The following is a 10,909-nucleotide window of genomic DNA, read 5'->3' as shown; positions in this document are numbered from 1 at the left end:
GGCTCCTGTAACTCTGATGTTTCTTGTGTCCCTAGATGCGTGGTATTAACTTGTTCTTAGAGTAGACACAGTGTGGTCATCTGTTTATTTATTAAGCTTGGTTATTTTCCTTGACTTAGGCCAGTTATAAACCTTGATTAACCTTTAACACCTTGCTAACTCTTGAATTCCTTTCAATAATTTTAAACTCCTATTAATTTGCTACACTAGCTCACTCATGTGACCCTTAAACTAAGTTCTCCTAGCAACATCCATTGTGGTCTAACATGCTTGAATTTATACACTTTATATCTTTTGAATTCCAGCATACCTTCACTCTACTTCCCTGTTTTGCAGACGGTCTACCACAACACCCTCTCGAGCTTACCATACCATAGCTTCCGAGGACGGAATCTACATCAGGAAGGGGGGCATGTTAACCCATGGCGGACATGGCGACGTACTATATTTTACGTCATTAATTTAAATATTCTGAGTCATGGGCCGGGCTTGTCGGCACCATATGTTAAGGATGAAGGGATTGGGTGATCGCCGATGAGAGGCGCACCTTGGATATCAGTAGGATAAGGGTTAGGGTCGGCCGGCCATGTATGGGCACCCAAGTGTGAACGGCCAAGTCACCTATATGAGTCAAATGTAACCCTAAAATCCTCATTCTCATGTGTTGTGAATACAAGAGTGCTCTTGCCTTATCTCTTTGGTTTCCTTCTCCTGCGTGTGTGAGAGAGAGAGAGAGAGAGAGTGAGTGAGAGAGCGATCGAGCGCACTGTGTAGCGGCACGGCGACGGCGGCGAGGCTGTAGAGCGGCGACGGCGGCTCCTCCTTCACAGCTGCGACACGGGAATCCTTCAAGGCGGCAGTTAAGCGGTGAGTGACACACCTTTTGCATTCTGTTATGAGCTTGCCTTCCTGGTTGTATGCTTGCAGCCATTCGTGGCTCGCATACGGTGTCCGGCAAGTCCCCAGCTACGACCTATGCGGCAAAAGCGCACAATCTTATAAGGAGGCCGTGGAGGAATTTATTCAAACACCACCCATGGAGAAGGAAGTGGCGCCTACCTTGGTCATTCCCCGCCCAACCACCACACCTTCAAAGGCCGGATGAGGAGTCTACCCAACCCAAGGTTAGTAATTTAAGTTGGGAGGAAAAGTTGGCAGGAGTAAAGGTGGAAATTACCCTTCCTCAGTTATGTGGTTTTAGCCAGGAAATAGGAGAGCAACTGCTAGGCTTAGTCCATCCGAGCACTGGATGGATCCGAAGGTAACTAGGGGTGAAGCCACATCTAGTAGTAGTGGGCGATAGCCCAGGAGGCAGCAAGCAAGGGTATGCCTCACTGTCCTAGGAGTGGCCGATCACCGAAGCCCAAGGGTAACAGTCTCCGTGGGAGGAACTCAAATTACAAGAGCCATTGTGGATGGTGGTTCTGGTGTTAACATCATGCCCGAAGCTACTAGGAAAGTCTTGGGTCTCCGAATTACTGAGCCAGCTCCCTTCGCCATCCGAGTTGCAGACCACAGAGAAGTGATGCTCGTGCAACTAGTCAGGCAAGTTCCGATCATTTTTGAAGGATTAGTATGTGAAATGATTTTTGTGGTGTTAGACCTCCCACCAGCTCAAGGGGCCTACAGCTCAGTCATTGTGGAAGGCCTTGGTTGAGGGGGCAGCTCAAGTGATCCATGATTCGGGTCGGGACAACTTGCATATCCCTAACCCAGAGGGGACAGTGACCTTGCCCTTGGAAAAAGGCCCTGATGAGAGTGCTCGGGGTACTACCCTACATGACATGATTCCCATTCGGGAGGAAGGACCCAATGACGAGGAAGAACAGGAGGAATGGCAAGGCTTACCAGTGGATGAGGCATGGGATCCATTCAGTTTAGAGGGAGAGGTGGTAGAACCTCTATGGAATTGGTTAAATTCCTATGAGGGGTTCCAATGCAACATGGTGGACATAGTTGAGTTGTGGACCCCGACCCTATTTAAGAGCTGTCCCAAGAAGAAGAGCTCTCAAAAGAAGTAGTACAGGATTGGACATAATCTTTGCTCACTCTGGCCTCCTCCTCTGCAGCAACAATGTCTCAACAAGTGTCTCAATAGGAAGAGATAGAGGTCATAGGTCTAGGGGAATGTGAGTTTTCTCGACAACCTCGCAAGGTCTCTCAAGAGGAGTCATCAGAGGCACCCATAACCCCTCCTAGACGCACCCGCAAGGAGAGGTGGGCAGAGCACCTCAAGGCTCGGGAAGAAGCCTTGCCAATAGAAGAGATACCCGCTGGTTGGACGGAGGAACGCATTGGTGATTTCCCTCTAGACAACACCCCAGCCTATGACCCCGTAGCTCTCCATCAAGCAGCTCTCAGCACTGCTCCTCTTCCACCAACCACTTACCACCACAAGGAGGTGAGAGAGCTGAACCTGGGCACAACAGAGGAGCCACGCTCCATCTTGGTGGCAGCTTGGGTCTAGGAGGACCCAAGCTGCCACTTACCACTTACCACCACAAGGAGGTCTAGGAGGACCCTTCCACTCTGTAGAGAATCACCAAATTTTTTAAAGAGCACCAAGATGTGTTTGCATGGACTTACAAGGATCTCCCAGGGATAGACCCAACCATTTGCACTCACAGAATTCCACTCAAAAAAGGCAGTCGGCTAGTCTCAAGAAGGGCATTTACCGCATGAACCCAAAATATTCTGAGGTAGTGAAGAAAGAGCTAGACAAGATGGAAGAGGCAGGTATCATTGTTCCCATTGAGCACTCTGAGTGGTTGTCACCTATAGTGGTGATTCCAAAAAAGAAGACCAACAAGATCAGAATATGTGTCGACTTCAGACCCCTCAATCAGTGCACAATCAAAGATGGGTTTCCTTTGCCTTTCATAGAGTGGGTTCTAGAAGATGTGGCGGGCCATGTGCTTTATTCTTTCATGGATGGGTTCAGCGGCTACAACCAGGTAGTAATTGACGAGAGAAAGATCAGCTCGAGACAGCATTTGTCACACAGGGGGAACATATTCCTACAAGATGATGCCCTTTGGTCTTTGCAATGCCCTAGCCTCATTCCAGAGGACCGCCACACAAAGATTTTCCAGGATTATTTGAATGATTTTTAACGCATCTTTTTGGATGACTTCTCTAACTTCAGTGGGAAAAAAGGCATGCCTAGGGTAGTGGTTCTAGAGGAACACCTACCTCAACTCACTTTGGTGTTCTTGAAGTGCAAGGTATTCGGTCTCCGCCTTCACCCCTTCAAGTGCCACTTCCTTGTGGGTCATGGTGCCCTTCTGGATCGCATCATCTCGACCGATGGTCTTTCCCTTGATCCAGACAAGATCATCGTTATTCTCAGGTTAGGCCCCTCGTCCAATCCTAAAGGTGTGCAGGATTGCTCGGGCATACAGGCTACCGGCGTCGGTTACTACTACACCACAGAGCGGGAGGGTTTGGCCATACTCATTGCAGAAATTCAGGCATTACTTATTAGGGCATCACTTTGTGGTGATCATCACTGACCATCAAGCACTCAAGTATTTGTTGAATAAAGCCCAGGTCGCCCGGCGGGATCTAGGGATGGCTCCTTCTCTTTCAAGAATTTGACTTTGAGATTATGGTCCGAGGGAAGGACCATGTCATGGTGGCTGATCATCTGTCCAGAATCCCGAGTGGGGAGCTAGCCTCGGATGAGGGGATTTGTGATGATCTCCTGGACAACATGTTGTTTGCTGCTGCTGCTGTGGATGCCACCCCTACTTGGTATGAGGACATAGTGATGCTACTGGAGCACAGCGAGGTTTCCCCAGAATGCTGATGCCAAGGCAAAAAGGAGGCTTTTACTTAAGAGTAGGCCTTATCTGCTCATTGCCGGACAGTTGTACAAGAGGGGCAAGGATGAAGTGTTGAGGAGATGTGTCAATCCTCATGAGGTTCCCCTCATCATGGAAGATGCGCATTCCGAACCAGGTGGTGGTCACTCGTCTGGCCTTGCCACCGCTAGAAAGATCATGCAGTTTGGTCTATGGTGGCCCTCCCTGTCCTCTGACTGCAGAAAGCGGGTGCAACAATGCGACATATGTCAAAGGTCTGGACCCAAACCAGATAGTAGGCACTACTTGCCTCTCAAGCCTTTCGAGAAGTGGGGCATTGATTTTGTGGGCCCCATCACGCCAAAGTCTCACCCCACGTGCTATGAGTACATTTTGGTGGCCACCACTGACTATGCGACCAAATGGGGGCCAAGGCCAGAGCCACTCGAGACAACACCGCTCTTACAGTGGGTGGCCAAGTTCCTGTATGAGAGCATCTTCACCAAGTTTGGGTGTCCCATAGAAATTATCAGTTGATAGGGGGAAACATTTTGTGAATGAAGTCATAGATACCCTCTTGGCACATTACCAAATCTTCCATCGGAGGTCCTGTGCATACTACCCCAGAGCTAACAGGCAAGTAGAGAGCACCAAGAGGGAAACCTACCATAACACATATTTAAACAAGCATCCATCATGTAAAGTAAGAATATAATAGCATGCAAGCAAGCAAGAAGAGGGAAGAAAGAAAGCTCACAAGAAAACTATTGCAACGGAATGATTGTGTACAATGCTTATTGTAAAAAATGAGATATATACATAGCACTAGTTTTCACACTAGGTTAGTCAATCTTAAAAATGCTCCAACCTCTAGTATTACTAGGTCTTAAGCAACTATGCATACTAAGTCCGTAGACTTTTCCTATTTGACAAGGTAAGGTTATTTTATATGTTTTAGTGTTATCTTACAAAGATTAAGTCCTCGTTTGAGCGGGTAAGATGGCAAAGCGCCTTATGGTAGGTCAAGCTGGCAAAACCATGTTAACCAATAGAGTGGTCAACATATCTCCTTCCTAATGGTGACCACTTCCTCTCATCATATCCAAGTGGTGAAGCTATTGTTGGGAAGTAGATGGTACATGATACACCATGGAGTTACCAAGGTTAAGTGATATAGTTCAGGCAGCCAGATGCAACGAAAAGTGATGGGAAGCTTTGGGTAGCCCTAATGATAGGTAGCTTGTCAAGGCGGCATGAAATTTGATAGGTGACATGTAGAGGTTCTTCATGCTAGGTCTTTGTTTGTTATGGAAGTGGTGTGGATCCTTCAACATGAGGTGGCTGGTAGAAGCAATCCATACCCTGTAATGGACGGAATAAGCACGAGGACCACCATGGAATGATTTGCATGGGTAAATGGCAATCCAGATCTTTGCAACATGAGAATGTGATGTTGAGAGATGAGGCTTCTTCGTGGGGAAAATACATAGCTTGACAATCCGTTTGGTGGGAAGTCAAGATCATTAGATTGTGAGGCATGGCAACATACTTACGCATGGCTTTGCCCACAATTGCAATGGGGATGGGCGGCCTCAGTGACTCAAGGGATTTGGTGTTGTTGAGCACTTGGGCTACTCGGAGGCACTGTGGATTACTAGGTGGAGTGGTCAAAGATGAGGTGCCTGAAGATGCCCGTCAATTGTAAGAAGGTGTAGGTGATGGGTCATACCATGGACCAGGCTTGCGCCTTACCATGGTCCCCCCTCCAAAGATGTACCTAGATGGCTGTCATTAGTGATGAGGCTCAACGCAAGGTTGTGAAAAAATATTCATTATGTGTCTATTACATGTAGAGCGTGTAGATAAATTACAGGTGCTATGCAAGGGCATTGGAAAAAAGGTGGGCCTGTATAGAAGCTTATTCCAACACTTTGCTTTCAATATAGACATTGGGTAAAAGGTGGGTCCATATAGAAGCTTATTCCAGTGAAAACTCCAACACTTTGCTTTCTTCACATGGTTTGAGATAGAAAATTTATGGTTGATGTGTAACGGGGCGAACCAATAAGATGGGTGTGAATGAGGTTTGGTCACCTATACGACATGGATGTAGGCAAGTTGGGTGCCTTGGAGGAAACAACCTCCTTACACATCACAATATCAGCCAGCACAGGCAATGCAGAACAAAACTACCCATATTTTGCCATAGATGGAACAACTGTAGTGTAGGATCGGTTCGATTCTAGAATAGTTTGCATAAACGGATCATAAGGCCAAGTCAAATTAGTCGATAAAGTGGAATCAACCAAGTCAGATGATCAGCTAAGTGGGGATTAATGAGCTGAGTATAATCATCACGATCCGAGTTTACAAGAATCATTTATGATGAAAATCACACTTTTAATATAAAAATATATCTTCTATGCATATGTTTATGCATAAGAATCATTTATGATGAGAATCGCACTTTTAATATTAAAAAAATATCTTCTATGCATATGTTTATGCATAAAAATCTTTTATGATGAAAATCATACTTTTAATATAAAAAAATATCTTCTATGCATATGTTTATGCATAAAAATCTTTTATGAATCTTTAATGATGAAAATCATACTTTTAAAAAATATCTTCTATGCATATGTTTATGCATAAAAATCTTTTATGATGAAAATCATACTTTTAATATAAAAAAATATCTTCTATGCATATGTTTATGCATAAAAATCTTTTATGATGAAAATCATACTTTTAATATAAAAAAATATCTTCTATGATCCTAGAAAATAGAATCTCTTTGGAGCTTGAATTTGCAATCATTTCACAATTGTACATGCACAGTGAGATTAGATGTGTCGATGCCTTCATTACATGCCTTGTAAATAAGAAAAAAAACATAAAGCTTGAAGAATATATGTATGCTTATAAGCCTAATATCTGAAATTTATTGTTGGACTTTGACAGGTGTTCGTCTAGTAAGGCTATCTTTTGCGTGAGCTTGGACACTTTGGAAGACACTTTCTCCTTTATCTCTACCTCTACCCTTAGCTATTTTGCATAAATGAGCTCTCTTATAGTGCATAAGCAGTCCTACATCCACCTAAGCAGCCCTACACGCCTTGAACACATGCAAAAGACCAGAGTACATGCAAAGAGTTGTTGATGCCTTCCAGTAACTTGTGAATGCAAGTTGTGTATGCCCAACACAAGAAATTGACAAGTCAAAGAAGCTTAGGAGAGCTAAGTGCAATATCACTTTGCAGCATTGAAAGGCATTAAGCACAACGATAGCCCGTTGGTACCCCTAATAAAGGGAAAGGCAAGAAATTGGCGGAAGGGAGCCAAGGGACCTCGCTAGAGCTGTACGTACTCCTAGAACTCTTTGAAGCCAAGGAGAGTTACTTAGAGGTATCAAGACTTAAAGTCATGGGTGGTGCGATCCTCAAATTCCAATTTTCAGATCCGCTAACCTTGATGCGATAGTCCCCACCCTGGAATGTCGAAAGTTTGCATTGGAGGATGAGTTGACAAGATAGTTATTGTAGAAAATTGGGCTGCTCACCTTATTTGAATTGCCTCCAATGGGGAATAGACCTAGCCCACGTGTTTCTAGGCCATACACTCATTTGACAACCAAACAGGGTCGTTTATCAATTGGGACTACCAAGAAATGAAAGGAGGATTGCCAAACTCACTCAAGGATTGGTTCGACATACCTTCAACTTACCCATTGCCAAGGAATGGGATTTCAAGAGAACTAATAAACTTACAGAAAAGGCAACGTGCTTCAAGATGGACAAGCACAAACCCCATTGGGAAGTCATGAAATTGTCACACCTCATCATGCCTTGTAGGGTATACTACACTTACCTCTCTTTTTACAAGCCACATCACACAACTTAGGTGGATGTAGGGCTGCTTATGCACTTTAACAGAGCTCATTTATGCAAAATAGCTAAGGGTAGAGGTAGAGATAAAGGAGAAAGTGTCTTCCAAGCTCACGCAAAAGATAGCCTTACTGGGACGAACACCTGTCAAAGTCCAACAAAATTTTATATCAAAAAATTCAAATCATCACAAATACAGCACATATTTGGTAGAAGAACACTCTAAGGCTAGCAAAATATAGGTTAAAACAAATAAGATGCAAAGTTCCCTAGAGTAGAATACAAAAGATATGCTGCCTGAAGGTTACAGATGACCGAGTAAATGCTTTGGAGGAGGAGTTGCAATCTCTAAAAGATGCATAGAAGTAGGCCAAAGAGCTTCGAGCACCATGCACTCCTACTGATAGTAGTCATAAGGAGAGGGATGCAACCTAAAAAAATGTAGCTTTGATGCTCCCTAACGAGCCCACACAATCATATGGAGCTGATTAGATACAGTCATGAGGTGAGGGATGCAGCCTCAAAAGATGTAGTTTTGATGCTCCTCAACCTCCTATGCGATAGTGAGAGCCCGTGCAATCACATGAAGCCGCTTAGATACAAATTGGGCCTCACATTTATTTGCTAAGGGATGTTGCATGATAGGCCCCTCTCCCATTTGCATTTTTCCAAGCTATGTAGGCAGGTACCCTAGGCACTAGAAGCCCATGTAACCATGATGTTCTTTCAAGCGACCTTGGCCTTGTAAAACTTTGTCCAAGCTGAAATCCACCCTATGATAACAAATTTCATTGCATGGGTATTTCTATTTGAAAAGGCACCAATGGATTTAGACAAAGATTGCATTGAGCTTATGAGACTAAGGAATAGACAGCTAGAGTACCAATGGATATGGCCATATGCTAGGCGAATTTGAAATGGCTTGAGGGCACAAGGAAGTGGTTGAACACCAAGGCCTATTGAAAGTTAACAAAAATGGCATGCTCGGCCTATGAGCTTACAAATTTTATACTACTCTATCTTAGAGTCCACATTGCATACCCAAAAACCATCCTTCAAGAAGAACTTGGAGAGCTAGAATACTTCCTTGAGGAGTTGGAGCATTCAGCGAAGCACAAAGGCAACCGGAAGATTTAGACAACTCCGAGGAAGGGGAAGAAGAAGAGGACAAGGACAAAAAGGGGCATGATGAGGATAAGAAAGATGACAAAGAGCCCAAAAAGGAAAAAGACATTAGGAAGTGAATGGGGTCTTCTTGGGCCCTTTAATTTACCCAAGCCTAATCAAGGTGATTAAGGAATAGCCAAATGGGGGGTTGCCATGTGGACTGAAATGTTGGGTTTGTAAGAGAGGTGTAAGAGTGGTCAAAGGGTGCACTTTTTCCCCCAAAAAGGGGGGGAGGCAATTTTACATTTTTTCGACCTCCATAACTTCTACATACAAGCTCCAATTTGAGCGGAGATTATAGATCCGTGATCTACGCATCAAGAGCTTTCCATAGATATGTTACATGATATGGTTTTGTCTGCTAGATTTTAAATTCCATTTTTCTCCCAAAATTTAAATTCGAATAAAGTAGCCGTTTTGAAGCTTCTAATTAGAAAACGTTTCTTCTTAAGAGAAAAGGTTTGACTCCTTAAACTGCCAAATAAAAGGACCCAAGAAGCCTTCCATTGAGGTCCTAATGACAACGATGACTAACAAGCGTCAGGGGACCACAAGCCCGATGACAAAGACCCCAAGCAGGACTAAGAGAAAGAGAAAGAGTCCTAGGGCCAACAAGATAAGGAATGATAGCCAAAAACAGGCCACGGCCAACAACAATCACATATGTCTACACACGAAGTGCAAAAGCTTGAAGAACATACAGAGGAAGGGGAATAACCAATGCAACCACAATGGTTTGATTTCCCAAATCTACCCTCTTCCACAAGCCTGCAAGACAAGCATCATAAGCCTTGCCCCACCATTACCCAGATCAAAGAAAATTTAGGATACCCAAAGCATTTCCATAATGGCTATTCCTGAAGAAGACCCATGGCCAGAGCCCTCAATTGCATAGCACACTCTATTATTAGAACATAAGGAAAGAACATGAGAAGAAATTTTAGACGAGGAGTGGGAATAAGTTAGAAACTCAAATGTTAGCCTTCTCCAAAAAAGGAGATCCTCAGGTACAACAACTTCATTTATGTTGTAGCCCGCCCACAGACTACAGTCTCCTACAACTCTAGACATCTACAAAATGGAGCTACCTCAGCTTGCCCACAGAGTGGAGTCTCTTGTGACTCCTGATATTTATAAAATGGAGTCACCTTTACTGAAGGCATACCTAGAGTCAAGATGGTGGTGGCAATGGAACATGGACCACTTACAGCATGAGAGGGCTAGCTAAGACCCATCAAAGAAAACTTCTTCGCCTTTCCCCGCCTTTTGTCAGAAGGGCTATCTCTTCTTGCCTCCATCTAGGCATTGAGAGCTCTCCCTTCACCCCTTAGTAAGGAGCATTCCAATGTGAATGGAGTGAGGACATGCAATAGACAAGCTAGTACACTCATATTGGGAAGTTGTGTTTGCAGCTCGAAGGCAAGACCCAACGACAATATGCTTTGGCAAGGCTAAGGTAAGCTCTTCACTTGAACACTATTGAACAACTCACCATGTCACTGCTTATGGAGGGACGTACTTCTGTCATTAAGAATCTACCTAATCTTAAGTTTTTGCATGAGGGTTTGTCACAAATTACGGACCCGTGGATGTCAAGTATGCTATAGCTAGTGGACTCTCGAGGGTAACTCCAAGGAGTGTGATGGACCGTGTATCAACTCAATAATATGGCATCTAGTCCTCCAAAGGGGGTCCTCAAGCTCGAATTCCTAGAGGTCTGGCATGGTATGTGAAAAAGAATCATTATGGACAACTGGGAGGTATTCTCTCTAAGAAGAGAATCTTTGTGTTTGTGAGGCTCTAGCAGGTGAAGTCCCAAACATTATTGATCAGGGAAATCAATAATCTTGTATAGTGAATTTTGAATAGGAAATGAAATCTCCCCCAAGTCTCATAATACATTAGTAGGCATTTGTAGATGTACCCTCCATCTCAACCTTCGTAGAGGAAAGTCTATTGTTCTTCTCCTCCTTGTCAATACCCTTTGTTGACTCTAAGGCCATGAGAAGAGACCCCCATATGCCCAATTATCATCTGCATGGAATGTGACAT

The sequence above is a fragment of the Cibotium barometz genome, chromosome 8 (genome assembly GCF_041138505.1).
Source record: "Cibotium barometz isolate CiBa-2024 chromosome 8, ASM4113850v1, whole genome shotgun sequence".
In the NCBI taxonomy this organism is placed as follows: domain Eukaryota; kingdom Viridiplantae; phylum Streptophyta; class Polypodiopsida; order Cyatheales; family Cibotiaceae; genus Cibotium; species Cibotium barometz.
The sequence above is the reverse complement of the archived record's forward strand: the minus strand, read 5'-3'. Positions refer to the sequence as shown.